Source organism: Aquarana catesbeiana, linkage group LG11 (assembly GCF_042186555.1).
Source record: "Aquarana catesbeiana isolate 2022-GZ linkage group LG11, ASM4218655v1, whole genome shotgun sequence".
In the NCBI taxonomy this organism is placed as follows: domain Eukaryota; kingdom Metazoa; phylum Chordata; class Amphibia; order Anura; family Ranidae; genus Aquarana; species Aquarana catesbeiana.
Window position 1 is genome coordinate 249996832 of NC_133334.1, and position 20747 is coordinate 250017578.

The window sequence follows — 20747 nt, forward strand, 5'->3', positions numbered from 1 at the left end:
TGGGGTCATTTGGGGGGGGTTTGTGCCATCTGGGCATTTTATGGCCTTCAAAACTGTGATAGGTAGTGAGGAGTAAAATCAAAAATGTACGCCCTTAGAAATCCTGAAGGCAGTGATTGGTTTTCGGGGCCCCGTATGCGGCTAGGCTCCCAAAAAGTCCCACACATGTGGTATCCCCATACTCAGGAGAAGCAGCTAAATGTATTTTGGGGTGCAATTCCACATATGCCCATGGCCTGTGTGAGCAATATATCATTTAGTGACAACTTTTTGTAATTTTTTTTTTTTTTTTGTCATTATTCAATCACTTGGGACAAAAAAAATGAATATTCAATGGGCTCAACATGCCTCTCAGCAATTTCCTTGGGGTGTCTACTTTCCAAAATGGGGTCATTTGTGGGGGTTTTGTACTGCCCTGCCATTTTAGCACCTCAAGAAACGACATAGGCAGTCATAAATTAAAGGCTGTGTAAATTCCAGAAAATGTACCCTAGATTGTAGGCGCTATAACTTTTGCGCAAACCAATAAATATACACTTATTGACATTTTTTTTACCAAAGACATGTGGCCAAATACATTTTGGCCTAAATGTATGACTAAAATTGAGTTTATTGGATTTTTTTTAGAACAAAAAGTAGAAAATATCATTTTTTTTCAAAATTTTCGGTCTTTTTCCGTGTATAGCGCAAAAAATAAAAACGGCAGAGGTGATCAAATACCATCAAAAGAAAGCTCTATTTGTGGGAAGAAAAGGACGCAAATTTCGTTTGGTTACAGCATTGCATGACCGCGCAATTAGCAGTTAAAGCGACGCAGTGCCAAATTGTAAAAAGTGCTCTGGTCAGGAAGGGGGTAAATCCTTCCGGGGCTGAAGTGGTTAACACAGGAAATTTGCATGTTTGTTGTCAAAAAGTCCGATCGTGTGTATGGGCCTTAAAAATGAAATTATGTCACTCAAATTCATAAATGAATCAACATTCAGTGTATAATAGTCCACTATAGGAAATGAGTCCCATGAGTTGAGAGCATACCTCTCATTTGAGATGGGAATAAGGGACACCTACTAGCAAATGTATAAAGGCAAAGGACACGCCCCCCCTGCCACACCCTCTTAAAGGAGAATTGACTTAAAAATAAAGGTTAATTAAATATACTCTTGTACCACCAATTTTTTACTCTAAATAAAAAAGTTTGTAAAAAAAAAAAAAAAGGAATGGTATCATAAGCAAAAATAAATACACATAATATATAAGGTGAAAGAAATTTGTGCCGTTGGGCAAAAGGTTCCAACGGAACGTGTGATGATCACAATATTGAATGTATGAACCAATGAGAATAATAGAATCATTATTATAAAAATGATGTTATTACATGTATACAATAGGCATAGGACATGCCCCCTGCCACACCCTCTTAAAGGAGAATTAACCAAAAAAAAAAGGTTAATTAAATCCACAAGGGCTTTTTTTTACCACTACTATTCCTTTATATTGGCTTTTAAAATTTACAAATGCAGCAATTTAAAATTGGATGAAAGGTTTAGCACTGGGAAACACTTTTTGAAAGACAAAAAGTGCATTTTATATACAACTATACAGATCAGACCAAAATGAGGGACAAATGAGGAGGAAAGAGGAACAGAGGGACATTGCTCCAAATCAGGGACAGCCCCTCGAAATCAGGGACAGTTGGGAGCTATGGTTGAGAGAAGGTCACCCATGAAAGGACACAAAAACGTTTTCCCTCGTTGTGTGGTCCGTCACCATACAGTAAGATTGGCACGCTTACCAGAAGGTGTGGACTCATATACTGGTGTGTATTGAATTAACCACTTCACGCAAATTAACGTACCTGTACGACGGTACTTTGACGTTAAGTACTGGTTATTTTCAAGAATAGCATGCGTTTCTCTTTAAGTTAAAAGTAGTCTCTGTGGCGGATTCACCGCAAGATTACTTTTATCGGGGGCGGGAGAGGGCCCCCCCCCCCATGCCACTCTCCGGTCATCTCCGCAGCTTACCGGACCCGCCGGTAGCGGCAGAGACTATCGCGTCTGATCCCCTCACTGCCTGGATGCCGAGTGTGGGGAAAGATGTCCCCCGTAGCTCCATAGCTTTGGAGGGCAGAAGCAACATCAAACGTCACTTCCGCCCAGTGCTCTTAAAGGGCAATTATTTTTTTAAATGATATTTCATTTTTTTTATTGCATTTTAGTGTAAATATGAGATCTGAGATCTTGACCCCACAGCTCATATTTAAGAGGTCCTGTCATGCTTTTTTTCTATTACAAGGGATGTTTACATTCCTTGTAACAGGAATAAAAGTGACTTGATTTTTTTTTTAAAGGACAGTGTAAAAATAAAAAACAAAAGGTAAAATAACTAAGAAAAATTTTTTTTTTTAAAGTGGCCCGTCCCGCCGAGCTCACGTGCAGAAGCAAACGCATACGTAAGTCACGCCCGCATATGAAAACGGTGTTCAAACCACACATGTGAGGTATTGCCATGATCATTAGAGCAAGGGCAATAATTCTAGCACTAGACCTCCTCTGTAACTTAGAATTGGTAACCTTTAGAAATTTTTAAATATCGCCAATGGAGATTTTTAAGTGCCAAAATGTGTTGCCATTCCACGAGCGGGCGCAATTTTGAAGAGTGACATGTTGGATATCAATTTACTCGGCATAACATTATCCTTCACAATATAGAAAAAAATTGGGCTAACTTTACTGTTGTCCTATTTTTTTTTAACTCAAAAAAGTGTATTTTTTCCAAACAAAATGCGCTTGTAAGACCGCTGCGCAAATACTGTGTGACATAAAGCATTGCAATGACTGCCATTTTATTCTCTAGGGTGCCTATATATATAATGTTTGGGGGTTCTAAGTAATAGCAAAAAAAACCTGATTTTAACTTGTAAACAACAAGTCCCAAAAAGAGGCCCGGTCCTTAAGTAGTTTTAATCATGCAGTTATGAGGAATCACCTCAACAATATCCCGCACTGTCAGAAAGATGGTATGGGAATCACCCCATCCAAGGCTGGATGGAAAGGATCCACTTTCAAAAGGCAGGCTCTCAGTATACAGTACACCAGTGGTTCTCAACCCTGTCCACAAGTACCCCCAACAGGCCATGTTTGCAGTTTTACCTTCATCTTGCACTGTTGCTTTAAAGTCGATGGCTTGGTATTTTGGACAGCCATTTTATCTAAGAGAAATTCCCAAAACATGGCCTGTTGGTACTTGAGAACAGGATTGAGAACCACTGTGGTAGACCACATCAAAATGGAAAGGCAGTTCACGAACATCTCCACAGCCTCGCCGTCTGACTGCAAATGTGTGCCTATTCCTAAAGCCACGCCCCTTTCCGTTATCTCTCTGCTCAAATCATATTGTAATTGAATGTTATTAAAAGCTACCTTTCCATTTTAATCTGTAGCTCTGTAATTTTCTGTAAAATGCAATATGGCGACCTGGAGGCATTCTGTATACAAAAGGTGTAAAGAATGGCCCCCAGAAATGTTGTTTCCTGCTTGTGTGATTGGCTTACTGCTTTTGCCAGAAGTTTGCACTAAGATGCAAGTCTGATTTTGGGCATCCCTTGCAACAAAAATTACAGTTTTGGTGAGGTACTCTTGATGAGAAATCTTAAGGGATGCAGACTCTTCAACTTTCCTCATTAGAAACCTGCAAGTGCAGCAGCTGATACTTATGCAATCACTTCCATATACATTCATTTTGCACATTTTGCCTCTGGACGTTCTATTGTGAGGGTCACGCGCATGCGCACCTTTGCGCATGCGCAGTGGGCAATACGGACCCAGTGATGCCAGGCGCCGGCATAAGCCGGCACGATGACATGGGCCCGGTTGGAGGCTCTCAAAAAGGTGTTTAGGGCGGCCCTCATTCAGATGGCTGCCACCCGGAGACAGGCTCTATCACAGGCATTTCAAGGAAAGAGGGATCTGTTCAGCCACGTCACTTTTGTGAGCAACCGCTTTGGTTGCCGCTTATACTGGCCAGTGTTACCTGTGCTTTCATGACAGGAAGTCGCTGGCTTGGCACTTGCTGATATGTGGGCCAACGGTCAATATCTTTATATATACTCACTGCACCTGTTTCTTTAACCTAACGGCTATAGGGGACCTGTTGCTGGCCACGTCTGACCACTGAACATCACTCCTTACAAACAAGTTTACCTGCCTTTATCCTTGGAGTCCTGCCTTTGATCTCCGGGTGCCATACTACTTACATGCTATCCATTGGGTGGGTTAGTCTTTTGATTGGATTGATGTTTCTCTTTCTCTTTCCCATCCTTTTGTCCCTTATCCCTCCCCACTCCCCCCCCCCCCCCAGGTTCTGTGTTTGTTCCCTTTCCATAGACTGTATAGACACACATTAGAATATTTCTTATATCTTTTGATTTCAGTTATTGCACCTTCCAGTGCCTCCCGTGTTCAACGCGGGGGGGGGGGGTTACCCATTTAGGGTGCCTCAAATTGTGCCATCTGGTGCCCCCTATGGGCTTCCACTGGTAAGCTATCCCTAACTATAACGCTCCAAAACTATCTTATTTACTATATTTTTCTATATTTGTATTTTTTGTTCTTTCTATTGTTTTCATTATTTGTGATTATGTAACTATGAGACTGTATTTTTCTATAGATGTTTATGTTCGATTCCTCCTGAAGAAGCGACTTGTGTCACGAAACATGTGGAGGATTATGTCTGCACCTACATCTTTACTCCCCATATACCCGTGGGGTTTATATCTTCTTTTTTGAACCATCTGTAACTGTATGCAATAACTATTTTATAAATTGTTGTACTTAATCTTTTTTATCTACGTCCTTCCTTCAATAAATGTATACTTTTTATATTTACCTTGTCTAAATCCCTGAGTACCGAGATAATCCACAACATTTTTGTTGTCATGGGGCAATATTTTAGAGTAGCCCCTGACACACCCTGTTCCACTATCCTAATTTCAAGGATGATGGTACCCGTCCCTATTTCTCTTTACTACCCAGATTGAGGCAACATCCTACATCTCAAAGAAAGAAAAATGCTTAAAAAAGTAGCTGCAATACTCATCCGATCTCCTGCACTGTCCCCTGTAGGCTTAACCATTTGAGAGATCCAGCACCTCACCTCTTCCAGGTCGATGCCCAGCTTACTTTAACCATTTCCCTGTGAGTCTGGGGCATCAAGGCTCCATCCCTTACTCTAAACTTCCAAGAAATGCCCCAGAGAATAGTGCCACTACAGTATTTAGGATCTGCACATGGCCAGAGGAAAAACATGTGAAGAGGACCTCCCTAGATTGCACCAAAGACACCAAAGGTACATAAAGAATTTTTCTTTTTATAGGAATGATGGTGCTCCAATGGGGGCAAGGGACCTTGGGTTGACATGCCTTGAGCTTGGAGTTGGGCTTTAAGAAGTAGGACTTTCACACCTGTAGCACTAACTCTTGGTGGAGCTGATGGTTTAAACGGGCTTGTTATCTTCACTCTCCTTCCCTCTGTTTTACCGGCACCGGGTCTAGGGTTCCATTGAGTCTACCTCTGGACGATACACGCACCAACACTTGAATACATTTTCAATGCTTTATTAAACGATTTACTAAGGAAGTAGCAGGAAAGAGGCAGAAAGGAAACCGCAGAAGAAACTCAAATATCTTCTTATGAAATTCTTGATAAATGTCCTGGTAGAATTTGGATATTACAATAGGATGCAGTCCCCTCGTGGGAAACACTCTTTGCTTGCCTGGATAGGCCTCTCTCACTTGCCTATCAGCCAGTACGTAGCACGAACAAAAGTCTCTGCCACAGACTTATTTGGAATAAACCTGTACGATCCTCTGCCACAGTATGTATTGGTTTTCTGCAATGAATGTCAGTCACAGAGCTTGGACCTTTAAGTCAACCCGGCAACACTATGCTGTATAGTTACTTTTTAGGATACGTCCTCCAACCGAGTCACCGGGCCCCTCTCCAGACCAGCACACCGCATGATCCTTCCATGACCGGTCCTTCCCTGGGATCTCCTTGGTTGTCCAGCCTCTTCCCTTATGGATAGACAGCTCAGGACCATTCCTTGGCTGCTGTGGTAAGCCCCAGACAAGCTTCTGGGCCCACCCCTGCGCCGCAGCGACGTGGGCCTCCTCAACGGAGGCCCACTAACGCATACCTGTCGGCCAGAAGGGCCAGCAGGTGGCTGTAAAAAAAACCCCATAATATGGCGTCTGTCCCATAAATACCCTCGCCCAGAATGCAACTCGGAGGACTACCTCCACCGAATTGTCTCCGGGACAGAAGAGCATCCATACGCTTCGACACGTTGCCTTTCCAACACTGGCCAGTGATAACAGCGACACCCACCGGGCAGTCTGGAAACACACACAACGTCAGCCAAGCTGAAACAGAGGTAAACCTAACCTATTTAATGAACAAGTTACTAAATTTACCTAACATATGGTAGATCGCAAATCTACCAGCGCTACACACCTCATTTTATTTTGAGACATCAACACTTACACTTCCCAGGTTTCTCTCCACATTCCAGGGGGCCACCCCAAGCACTCACCTATAAAGATTACTTACAGTATAAAGTTATATATATTCTGTACATGTTGTTAGAGAAGAAAACAGGGTTAAAGGTGAAGTAAAATGATCCACTAACCACATTTCATGTCTTTAGCCAAATATTTCCGATGCTGATTTGAGGCAGGAAAGTATTTAACTTGGTTTTCTGCCAGGTAAGTCTGTTCTCTCTACCAGGAAACAGTCACATCTGAGATATATTAAAGAATTATCCTGAGTCTGCAAAGAACAATAGCTCATTGTAAGATACATCTCTGCAATAGACACAGCTACTGTTACACATAAACCACAGATCCATACACATGTAGAACATCTTGTATTTTATCTAGACAAAGAGGAATCTATACATATCTCTGTAAATATAAATGAGTGTGTTTATACATAAAATGAGCATGCTGTTCTAAACAGACTCCAATCCAGCCTAAATAAAATCAATTCCGATGATCCTAGATAAATGCAAATAAAAACTGTCTTGTTTTTGTCCTTTTTACAGTTCTTTCTTTTTAAGTTACTTTTTAATGTAAACAGCTTTATTGAAATTTCAATGTAATCAGCCTTATGCAAAACATCTTATCAGGGGTGTTATTATAAATATAAAAGGTATGTAATGCTTATAACTATTTGGAGGTACATGGGGACAACCTTCTCGGTTAATTACATATGCAGGCTCTGCTTTCTGCTCTGTGCATGAATAGATTTATTGCAAATGTGATTGAATTACACCAGGTGAGCCAAAGCATTCTGAGAATTGAATGGTAAAGTTTTCCTTTGTTCCTTACTACTACTGTCTGCCCTCCTTAAGAGAAGCCTATATGTGTGTGTGGGGATCCAGTAGGGATACAGCTTTTATTTATTTGCAGAGAATGACTTGGATTGTAACAAGTAACACTTCTCAAAGACATCTTCTACACACTTTCCTGTACAAAGTTCTCTAGTGCCCCAAATAGTGCCCCATGAGGTAGTCATACATTAGGCAGATGGTCCTTCTCAATCTAAGGATCCATAAGAGGCAGTAAATCCACAAGAGGCAGCTAGCAATCCCCTGAAGCAAGTCTGTGATCTGGTAATAATCCACAAAAGGCAGTAAGTCCATAACTGGCAGCTATAAGTCCATAAAGTTTCAGACCCCTCTGGGAACCCCGACTGGGCTCCCCAGGAGGGGCACAGCCCAGCAGAATAATGGCTACGTCCCAGGCCAACACCCTCTAGGGCACTAATGAGCCCCTATTAATATGGTATGACCTGCAGGGGGTGGTAACCTTCCTGAAAAGGGCTGCAAAACCTGGCCAGTAGCATTAACACTTCCTCCTCAGACACCACCAGCTCAGCAGGTCAACCTAAGGACACAGTGAAACATTTATACATTGTAACAATTTACAATATAGTTGACCTGGTTAACCCCAGAGCATGAACATAATGAAAGAAAACTCTTAACACTTTAGAACCCTCTTGGAAGCACCTGCTTACACGTGCATCACTATTGCTCAATAGTACAGTTAAATAGGAAATGAACTCAGGAAGAATTATCCCAGAAAAGGCAGGCAGAGGGCAAAGGGTTAGTCATTAGTATTGCCTTTGCATCCCTGCAGCTGATCTTTTCTCATTACTGACTACTGTCAGGTCACCTGGGACCAGGTCACCGATGCACTCTGTAGGAGTCGGAGATGCACCGCTAAGGTAGTGGACCCTAGGACTGACTGCTGCGGATTGAACCCTGGAAGGTTCAGGAAGCAGGTCTACAGGATAACTAACATGGATCCCAGTATGAGCTAGAGCATAGATTCTCCAGGGCGGGGAGTCTAAGAGCCAGCGGGTGTTCACCAGAGCATCTAGTGGTGAGGATGGACTGCGCTGCAGTCTGGCTCCAGGTCACGGCCCCCAGGGTCTCACAGCTCACGCTCACCGTAGACTACAGGAGAAGAGGAAGGAGGCAGCAGGCTGGAACAACAGGGAAGTAAGGGGTAAGCCAAAGGTCAAGGCGACTAGCAGACAAGGATAAACATAACACGCCAAAGGTCAGGGTAACAAGCAGACAGGGAGGGTCGAGAACAGGCCAAAGTCAGTAACAGGAATCAGATGTAGGAAACACAGCAAGTACACACGGATTCTAACACACAATGGTTGATCAGCACTGCTGGCTTGCAGTGCACAGGTTAATATAGGATTCCCTGATAGGGCCTGGGGTGGGGCCATGCTTAGAGGAGAGGTTATAAAACCAGTCAGGTGAGAGGCAGCTGGTCTTTAGAGATGAACACGTGGAGACAGGTAAGCTGAAAGAGAAAACTCTATTGTATAACCATATCCTGTTCTACAAAACTTGTTTAGGTTGTGGACCCCGGCTTTCATCTTGATGATTTCAGGACCTTAAGTAGACCATAGACAGTTTGTGGTGGACCGGTTCAGCAGGGACCGGCTGACATTCAAACTATGTATGGGCAGGCTGAATGTATCCAAGTGGATCAATCGATCAACTTTTCCTTCGTAACTCAAGAAAATTTATTTTCTTCTCCACCCCACAAAAATTGCATCATGTTTTAAATATTATAAATCTTACAATAAGCCTCTGTGTGGCTATGATAAAAAAAAATGACATATCTGAAGTGAAAGCAGACCTCTAACCTCTTGCCAAATCACACATTTTCCATTTGGAAAAGAATTCCCGAATCAGCGCTGGGAATATATTTTTTGCATAGGCAGGGAACTGGGTTACAAGATAAAGAGACTAAGCTTTGTTATGGAGTTTTAAACACTACAGAGTCTTGCCTGTTTCTTTTTCTTTCTTGCTACATTGGGTTAAAACGTTCACATTTTCATGAAGGTTTTGCCAAAAATAAGCCTTGGAATAGCAATGTCTAGACAGGAAACTGAATGAATGCAAAAGAAAGATTTCTTTTTGTGTCCGTTCTTTATTTAAAACCATGGTTCGCCTTTTTTGTTTCTTTATGCTTTTCTTTTAATGTGCCTAGTTTCTTTTTTACCTGTCCTGCCTCAGATAACATACATTTTAGAATGCTAAGACCTCAGACAGGGACAATTTAGAAAATACTCCTGAATCACATAATACACATCCTTGAAGGTGCATCCAGAAATTACCAAAATGTAAACCTCCCTTTCAAACCCCCCTCTCTCGCTCCAGAGAATATCCCAGCATTACTTTTTTTTTTACCTTGTTTTAGTAACAGGAAACACATTCTTTTTACACCCTTTGATGTCATCATAAGGCTTGTAAAATTCTTGAAAGGGGTGGAGGATAGGTATAGTTCTGTAGTCCATTTTTTTGGATTTTTTTTGCCTTGACATATGCTTTACAAACAATGAAACATCACTTTTGTAGAAAAAAAGGAAGCCTCTAGAGGTTGGCTGTATACATTGCAAAGATTTAGCAACCTAGATTTGTTACCTGTTCTTTTCTGTAGGTACAGAAACAGAAAATTTGAATAACTTTCTCAAAGTGACTGTTAAGTGTGCGAGCACAGTACAGCGTAGTGTGTTGGTGACAGAGAGCACACAGAGGCCAAGTAAGATGAACTGTATATTAACCACTTGACCACCGGGCACTTAAACCCCCTTAATAACAGACCAATTTTCAGTTTTCAGTGCTCTCACATTTTGAATGACAATTACTCAGTCATGCAACACTGTACCTATATGGAATTTTTGTCCTTTTTTTCACACAAATAAAGCTTTCTTTTGGTGGTATTTAATCACCGCTGGGTTCTTTATTTTTTGCACTATAAAAGAAAAAAGACCGAAAATTCTGTAAAAAAATGCATTTTTCTTCGTTTCTGTTATAAAATTTTGCAAATTAGTCATTTTTCTTCATATATTTTGGCCAAAATATATACCGCTACATATCGTTGGTAAAAATAACCCAAATTGGTGTATATTATTTGGTCTTTGTGAAAGTTATAGAGTCCAAAATCTATGGTGCCAATATCTGAAAATTGATCACACCAGAAGTACTGATGGCCTATCTAATTTCTTGAGACCCTAACATGCCAGAAAAGTACAAAAAAAACCCAAATGACCCCTTTTTGGAGAGAAGACATTCCAAGGTATTTAGAAAGATGCATGATGAGTTTTTTGAAGTTGTAATTTTTTCCCACAATTCTTTGCAAAATCAAGATTTTTTTTTTATTATTATTTTTTTTCACAAAATTGTCATATTAGCAGGTTATTTCTCACATACAACATATGCATACCACAAATTACACCCAAAACACATTCTGCTATTACTCCCGGTATGGCGATACCACATGTGTGAGACTTTTACACAGCGTGGCCACATACAGAGGCCCAACATGCACGGAGCACCTTCAGGCGTTATGGAGCACCCAGGCCAATTCTGACATTTCTCTCCTACATGTAAAAATCATCATTTATTTGCTAGAAAATTACATAGAATCCCAAAACATTATATATATGTTTTTTTTAGCAAAGACCCCAGAGAATACAATGGCAGTCGTTGCAACATTTTATCTCGCATGGTATTTGCGCAGCAGTTTTTCGAACGCGTTGTTTTTTGGAAAAAAACTGTTTTTTGCTTTAAAAAAAAATAAAACAAACTTCGCTACTTAAAAATCCCCATAGGCGACGCTTTAAAATTTTTTACTGGTTACATGTATTGAGTTACAGAGGAGGTCTAGGGTCAAAATTATTGCTCTCGCTCTACTGATCGCAGAGATACCTCACATGTGTGGTTTGAACACCATTTTCATATGTGGGTGGGACTTACGTATGCGTTCGCTTCTGCATGCGAGCACACGGGGAAATTTTTTTTTTTTTTTTTTATTGTTCATTTTACTTTATTTATGTTAGTTTGACGCTTTTTTCCCAAAAAATAATTTTTTGATCACTTTTATTCCTATTACAAGGAATGTAAACATTAAACATCCCTTGTAATAGGAATATGGCATGACAGGTCCTCTTTACAGTCAGATATGGGGTCAATAAGACCCCACATCTCACCTCTAGGCTGGGAAGCCTGAAATAAAAAAACAAAACAATCCTGGCTGTGGTCGTAGTGGTGAGTCAGTAGAAGCGCCTAAGGGCGACGGGAGGGGGGGGACGTCCCCTCTCGCCTCCCGTAAGAACGATCAAGCAGTGGAACAGCCGCTATGATCATTCTTATGGTGTAGGGAATCGCTGGCTGAAAAAGCTGATATCTTAATGATGCCTGTAGCTGCAGGCATCATTCAGATATCCCCGCACAAAGTCAAGGACGTCGTATGACGGCCGGCGGGCTGGCGGGAAGTGGTTAAAACACATTTTTTTTTAACACAAAGTTGTCCATTTATACAATATTTCTTACACATAGCATGTATATACCAAACATGACACCCCAAAAAAGATTCTCCTTCTCCTCCTGAGTACGGCGATACCACATGTGTGGGACTTCCACAGCCTGGCCACATACAGGGGCCGAGTACAGCCGAGTATGGCTGAGCATGGCTGAGCATGGCTGGGTATGGCTGGGTATGGCAGAGTATGGCTGGGTATCACTGAGTATTGCAGAGTATGGCTGGGTATTGCTGGGTATGGCAGAGTATGGCTGGGTATTGCTGGGTATGGCAGAGTATGGCTGGGTATGGCAGAGTATGGCTGGATATGGCAGAGTATGGCTGGGTATGGCAGAGTATTGCAGATTATTGCGGGGTATTGCAGGGTATTGTGGGGTATTGCAGAGTATTGCGGGGTATTGCAGAGTATTGCGGGGTATTGCAGGGTATTGCGGGGTATTGCAGAGTATTGCGGGGTATTGCAGGGTATTACAGAGTATTGCAGAGTATTGCAGAGTATTGCAGGGTATTGCAGAGTATTGCAGAGTATTGCATGGTATTGCAGAGTATTGCACGGTATTGCAGAGTATTGCGGGGTATTGCACAGTATTGCGGGGTATTGCAGAATATTGCAGGGTATTGCAGAGTAATGCGGGGTATTGCGGGGTATTGCGGGGTATTGCACAGTATTGCAGAATATTGCAGGGTATTGCAGAGTAATGCGGGGTATTGCGGGGTATTGCGGGGTATTGCACAGTATTGCAGAATATTGCAGGGTATTGCAGAGTAATGCGGGGTATTGCAGAGTATTGCGGGGTATTGCACAGTATTGCAGAATATTGCAGGGTATTGCAGAGTAATGCGGGGTATTGCGGGGTATTGCGGGGTATTGCAGGGTATTGCAGAGTATTGCAGAATATTGCAGGATATTGCAGAGCATTGAAGAGTATTGGTATTGCAGAGCATTGCAGAGTATTGCAGAGTATTGTAGAGTATTGCAGGGCATTGCAGAGTAGTGCAGGGTATCGCAGAGCATTGCAGAGTATTGCAGAGTATTGTAGAGTATTGCAGGGCATTGCAGAGTAGTGCAGGGTATCGCTGAGCATGGAGGGATGGCTGAGCATTGATGGATGGATGCATGGATGTGACAGCAATTGTCACAGAGCAGCGCTGTGGGCACTACACATCCAGCCAACAGCACTGCTGCCATCCGATCCCTCCCCCGCTGTACCGATCGGTACAGAGAGGGGAGAGAGGAACCAGCGTCATGATGTGATGCCGGTTTGTTTACATGTGATCGCTTCGTCATTTGAAAGAGTGATCACATGGTAAACGGCCGCGATCAGCGGCCATTTAGCGTGATCCATGATGCGCCGGGTCCTCTGGACCCGGCGGTCACGGATGTTCTCGGGTGCGCGCCCCAGGGGGTGCGCGAGAGCAGGATTCTGGGAGGACATCACTGTACGCCCTCCCAGAGTTATCCAGCCGCCCTGCAGTCTTCATTTGGCTTTGGGTCGGTTGGTAACTGGTTAAAGAACTTCACAACCGAGTGCTTTCAGGCCTGATGGGAGAGCACACTCGTCCAGAGCCACTTACGGGAATAGCTACAGCCGTACAGGCACCTACAGTGTTGAGCAGTAGTGATGGGCCGAACAGCCCCCCGGTTCGTTTTGCACCAGAACTCCCGAACAGGGAAAAAGTTTGGCCCCAAACCACAAACTCCATTGAAGTCTATGGGACCCGAACACAGAAATTCAAAAGTGCCCATTTTGAAAGCTTAAATGTAAGTTGTTGCCATAAAAAGGGTATGGGGGCCCAGTTACTGCCCTGGGGGACATGTCTGAATACAATTTTTATTTTAAAACAATTATAGTTTTTAAAGAAGCAGTGATTTTAATGATGCTTAAAGTGAAAAAATAAAAATGAAAAATTCCTTTAAATATAGTGCCTGGTGGATCCCCTTAGTGCGCCTGTAAAGTGGCACATCTGTAGCATGTATAGAACATGCTGCAGCAACAATTACATTTCTAAAGAAAAAAAAAGAGTCAAATCACATTTAAATTGACTCATGGTAGCGGCAATATAAAAAAAAAAAGTAAAAAACAGCGGCCCTTTGGGTCTGGTATAGATTTTAAGGGTGACCCCAAATGTAAAAAGAAATGGCGTGGAGTCTCCCCAAAATCCATACCAGACCCTTATCCGAGCACACAGCCTGGCAGGCCAGGAAAGGAGGGGGACCAGTGAGCACCCCCCGAACCATACCAGGCCACCTGCCCGCAACATGAGGGTGATTTATGGCAGGGGGGGCATTGCCCCCCCATCCCAAAGCACCTCGTCCCCATGTTGATGGTGACAAGGGCCTCTTCTCGACAACCCTGGGCAATGGTTGTGAGGGTCTGCGGACAGGGGGTTATCGGACTCTGGAAGCCCCGTTTAACAAGGGGGCCCAGAGATCCCAGGCCCCCCATGTAAATGATGACTCATCTGTTGTTAAGGACGTTCCGGCCAGCTTCAGAGCCCCGCTCCTTAACAACACATTGACTGTGAGTTCAGTGGGCAAACAGCCCGCTGAACGCACAGAAAATTTGTTTGGAGAACATTTTGGGGAACTTTTGCTTGGCCCAAACCATTTGCCCAACACTATTGAGTAGTACAGACTGCATCTACCTACAGGTGGGAGGGTCTGCCTGCCATAATATTATAACCAGTGTAGTAATAGGAAACAAACTACATGCCAGTAGCTCCTCTGGTCACTATATCGCTAAAGGCTAAAGGTTAACAAAGTGAGCCTGAAGTGTGTCTGAAATTTTGATTCCAATCTTGATTGCCATGATTGCAATGGGAAGATCATTTTTAGTAACATTACAGTGGAAGAAAAATCTGTACACTAAACCTGTACACTAATCTATTTTTAATCCAGCCATGTGATCCTGCAGATCTGCACCAGAGAGCGCTTGACATTGGCTCTAAATTCCAGAAGCCATGATGTCCCCCATAGCCTCCCATGACTCAGGAGTTGTTGGCATTCCCTCCTAGCATTTCTTCAAACTTAAATATAGGGTCTTAAAGAGGTTGTAAAACTCCCTTTGTAAATTGTACCTATAGGTAAGCCTAGAATAAGGCTTACCTATAGGTACTATAAATATCTCCTAAACGTGTGCCGTTTAGGAAACATTTACTGTTTACTGCGCCAATGATGTCATGCCCTCTGAAGGAACGGCCGCCTGTGCCGTTTCTTCAGCCGAGTATGCTGTGAACAGCGGCTCCCGCACGCATATGGGGGAATGATGTCACGTGGCTCCGGCCAGTCACAGAGCCGGAGTCCACGGCTCTGGAAGGAAGATGGGTGAAGATGGATGACAAGACAATGCAGGCTTTGTTTGCAGGTAAGTGTCACATAATGTGCTAGTATGTGATGCACATTATGCCTTTACTTTGCAGGGTAATAGAAAGGAAGAAAAACCCACCAGGAGTGACCTTGTAGGTGGCTGTTTTATCCTCTCAGGCCTGCTGCCTGAGGATGGTGATTATGTGCCCAGATAGAAGCCCAAGTTGGTGGTCTGATATGTTGAACAAGGGGATTGAAGCACCATGGAGCAACTTCAGGCTAATTGGGGAGCCTGGGAAACTGAGTGAAGTTTAGTCCTCGAGTGTGGTGGCCTCTCCCCAGGGGGTCGATAGCTGAACCAACTCGTACTTTATAGTCCGGAGCCGATTCAACAGATTGACAATCTGGCTTAAAGGTCCTCTAAAGACTGGAATTACATTTTGTTACTCATCTGGGGTCAGCGAAATATATGGATGTCTTGTGCCCTAACCCTCTTTGCCAGGAGTTTTGTGTGAAGGTCAAAAAACTAAATTTCTTGCATTGAAAATTGATTACCACCCATCTATTCGCATCACCCTGCAATTGCAGAGGACTATACCCTGAGGTGAAATGCTAGCCAACCTTGCTCCTGAGGTACCTCACATGATTTGGGAGTTGAACAGAGTGGTATATTAGGTTAGGGGGCTAGTGAGGGTGGGCATTTTTTTCAACTTGTTTTTTAATTAACTTAATTGAGTCACTACTCAGATCCAGACTTCTATAAGCCCTAACAAGTGATTTTTTTGTTACCCTCAGACCTCTCCTGCCTCCAAAAATATCTAATTTGTAAGCAGAAACTGCACACACGCCAGCCTGACAAAGACGTTCTTTATCCCCTCATTCAATTTGAGACTGGAAGCATTGCCGCTGTAGTATTTTGGACAAATGATTAGAACAATGATTAGGACTCTGGCAATATGACCATTCTGGCAAAGATATTATTCCCAAGTGACGAGTCCTTGAAAATTCTGCAGCAACAACTTAATGAAGAGCCAACAATGTTTTCTTTGTACTTTAGATAATGTAGAGCACGGACAGAACTGTTCCCCAACTAAAAAAGAAAAAATAATTCATACTAAATGAATTGTTTTTTTAGGGTCAGTGTTTATTGGGAAAATCTATGAGAGAAGAAAATGAATATGTAGTGTCTTTTCTGATGAGACTGCTCAGTAGTAATAATCCCAGGTGTAGGTCCTCAGACAGAGAACACACTCCATTTGAATTACACAAAATCTTTTTTTCTAATTGCATATGCTATATATTTATGTAGACGTTCACACAGATGTATTGTTAAAACTTAAATATGACATTAGAAATCCCATTTAATTTAATGAGCCCTGTTTACATTTACAGTACCTGCCAATAAGCAATATATTTAAAGCGAGCCTGTGCTTTGCTAATGAAGGTAAAACAACAGTTTCACTTTAAAGTAGAACTGAACTCAAAAACTGAATATTTGCTGTTATAGGGAGTGCTCTAAAAGGATAATTGTTCCTAAGCTCTAACTCTGAAAAGTCTTCAATTCCCCCTGAAAAATAGCAGAGTAGCACCCTTCCAGGTTAGACAAATGTAGTTCTATGGCTCTCCTGTAATCAGCAGAGCAGCATGTGATTGCTTTGAGCTGCTCTGAGCTCTGCAGACTGCAAGTTTGATTGCTTCCCCCTGTCTTCTGCAGGCTTCCAGAATGTAGTGGGTGGAAGAGTCAAATGAGCTGACTGAATATTTGTGCAGCTCCAGGCAATTCCTATGAGATTGTGCCCAGATGGTGGCTGGGGAATGCATAAATAGTTTGGAGCCTCCAAGTGCAGTGTTCTTTCCCAGGAGAAGAGGTTCCCAGCCAGAAGGGATGATGCCCTTCCAGGCAGTCCAGCTGAAGATTCTGCTAGCCTCATCGAGGTCCCTGCTGTGCAGAGCTGGGGGATCTATTCTGCTGCAAATTCATTGGGAGCTAAAAGAGAGATTTCATTGAGGACTCAGTCTGGAGGTTTCACTAAGGAGGTGTCTGCCTGAGTCTAGAGGGAGACACCCAAGTCCCAGGGACACTGTGAGTAGAGGCCTGAAAGGGGGATCCTAGAGACTGTTACTGCTGTTAACCCCTGGTGTACTAGAATCAAGGCTTGCCTTGCCTGGGACATTGTTTATGGTGTCCAAGTGCTGTCCACTTCATGTCCTACTCATTAAGGGACTGTTCTAAGAAGTAGCTGCAAAAGGAAGAGTGCCCTCACATTCCTGTATAGTGTTCTGGAGTATCCCACAACTTCCTTAAGCCCCATCCAAAAAACTCTGCAATTACTTTAAAAAGGCAACCCCTAGATTGTTTCCTGAGCCAAGAGAGTGAATGTTGCTGTTTGCATGGCTGTCTAAGGGAAATGAACCTGGGAAACAAATCAGTAGCCCTTGCAGGGGTTGGAGCTACAGCAGTGTACTTCACAATATATGCTATCGTATAGTAAACATCTTCAAATGTTAATTATGACCTAGCAGCACCCTGAAAGATTGTCTTTTAATCTTAAATTCTTCTTTATTCAAATACAGTCATGTCATCATAATGATCTTAAAGTGGTTGTAACCCTAAAGATAAAAAAAAATCTCTTGATCCTTTAAAGCAGGGATATGCAATTAGTGGACCTCCAGCTGTTGCAGAACTACAAGTCCCATGAGGCATAGCAAGACTCTGACAGCCACAAGCATGACACCCAGAGGCAGAGCATGATGGGACTTGTAGTTTTGCAACAGCTGGAGGTCCGCTAATTGCATATCCCTGCTTTAAAGCATGATAGACAGCACAGTTGTCATTTACCCCTCTCTATGTTCTAAAAAACCTGGAATAAAACAATAATTTTTTTTTTTAAAGTTCCTGTGTCCCCTGTCTTCTCTCCCCTTGTCAGCTCAGGAGTCTGCATTATGACATTCTGTAGTCCCAAAAATAAACCTTGGTTAAAGTCATTGTAAAATTATGTAATCGATTTTGTAAAAAAATTATATAATGTGCAGTGTGTCTTCTTTTGTATTTTTATTGTGGATAATACCACATTTACAGCGCCGCTGGGTGCTCACGTGACCCACTGGAGCTCTTCCTCTCCTCTCCGAGCACTGCAGAGGGAGGGGCCGCTGACATTAGCCAGGTGGAGAGAAGAAGTTCTCCGGCAGGTCGCGGGAGCGCCCAGCAGCGCTGTAAATAAGGCATTTTCTAGAATAAAGTTACACAAGGAGACAAACTGCACATTATGTAATTTTTTTTACAAAACGGATGACATGTTTTTAGAACGACTTTAACTAGGGCTTATTTTCGGGGTAGGGCTTTTATTGCAACAATCACCAAAAATAACGCTAGAGGAAACAGGGTAGCACAGCCAGATCCTCAGTCTTCACTGCAGCATCACAGCTCGAAAAAGAAAACGCCTCCATCCTGCTCAGTGAACAGTGTAGAAAAAGCAGCACACCAATGAGGACACTATTTTGCGCATTTTCTTGCTTTCAAAACATTTACTGTTAACACTGCAGAAGAGGCTTGTTTGTTTGTAGACCCTCCCCATCCAAGAACTGCATTTGACCACCTTCTATATTGTTTAAACCTGCTTCAAGCTGCTTTTGCATTCCCCATAACTAAGCAGTTCTACCACAAAGAAATGTCTATTGGCACAGGCCCTAACAATTCCAGTTTGAATAAGACCTTAGGTAGGTGTTTTTCAAGCTACACCCAGACAGTAAATTCCACCAAAGTTGATATTTCACGTGCATGCTTTCCACATGATACCAGACCTTACAACTGAACTCAGTACCTATAGCTATTATGAAGTAATCATCCAATTGACTTTTTCATTATGAAGAATGCAGCAGGAAGAATGAGTTTACATGGTGTTGAGGGATGTAGGGTTGGGAACTTTAACAGAGAGATCTGGTTAATGAAGCCTGAAAGATATATATGAAGCTGTTGCAGCCTACCAGTGGACTAACTCTTTAAATTACCTTTGTCATATGGATTGATTAAACTGTCCCATGAGTTGATAGCAGACATATATAGGTGTCTGCACATATTATCTGTTCAAGCGCCCTAAAACCTTGAGAGAGGTATTATACAATTGTTAATTTCAGTCCCTGAGCTTGACACCTGGCCTCCTGTCCCCAACCTACTGGACCTCACTATTGGTCAGAGAGACTGCCAATTATAATTATGGACCACTAATTAGATATAAAAGGGAAAAAGACAAGGATTGTGGTTGAACTTGAAAAATGTTTATCGGCTGAAGTGCTTTTAGTCGGTTGCAGCTCCAGTTTCCCATGTTTTGGTACTTTGAAACCAAGAAACGGTTGAGACAATGGAAAGAAGATTATTGTGGACCATTATGTTCTATGGAATCTTTTCTTCCATTAAAAAAAAATGAAAATGATCATTTATGCATTCTTTAGTTGAAGAACGATGTATGGTAATGTTGTGGTATCACCTAATGTTATAAAGTGCAAAATGGACCTACAGTATAAAGAAAAATGTATATACGCGTCAAGTTGGAACGCATGGTGCAAAACTTTCAGAGCAGGTGGAACGCACGCCAACGTCTGGAGGTTCCCTGCTTTCACACTAAAGGTCGGATGCCTATGTTTGGAATTGTATGCATGTTTTACCTACTACGGAGGTTTTTACAATAAATATAAACTATTTTACAGTACGAGAAGCCTATTTTTCATTTTCTCCTTCCACCACTAAACCCTGCCACTGCAAAATTGGGCTTAAACACCACAAGATAAAGGCACCGTAGAGCATCTGGAAGATATCTCTTGGTCACGGGCGACCATCCAAGCGATATCTGACTCTTCTTGTTATGTAACAAGAGGGTCAATGCCATCTGTTGAGTGGGGACCTTTACGTCACACGTAGTGATTGGGTGTCACCAAATGATTATTACTGTTGCAGACACATTACGGCACTATTTCATAGGTTAAAAGGATTCTATTTCGGATACTACTACACCTTGTTGTGACTGAGCACTTTTTCATTTGGACTTTTTAGACTTTAAATGTTATTTTTATTTTAGAACCGTATGTTGATTCATTATTTTTCACATGCAAGCGCTGTTTACACATAGAGCACACACTCTTGTGGTTTAAGTTTGTATGTTATACTTACCTTAGGCCCTCCTTCCGGGAAGACTGCTGTGGAATTCAGAGAAGGAACAATCTCAAGAGAAGATACTTTAGTTCATGGCAAGATTGTGTTCTTGTGAAATTTCAGGTTTCGCTGTAATCCACATCTTGCTGGAAGGAGTAGGACACCACCCCCAACTAGGTACTATGGGTGGAAGATGGGTGGAAGGCAACCATAAATCTTTGAACCAGTAATAAAAAATGTTTGCCTTTCAGGCTACAAGGGAAAGTAATCCTGTGTTCACCACTGTGAGTGCAGGCCACGGAAGGAGCTTGTCTTGGCTCCAAACAACTGTTGAGCAAAGGATGGATCCCATAAAAGGGAACATCATTGCAGACCCTGTAGATAAAAAA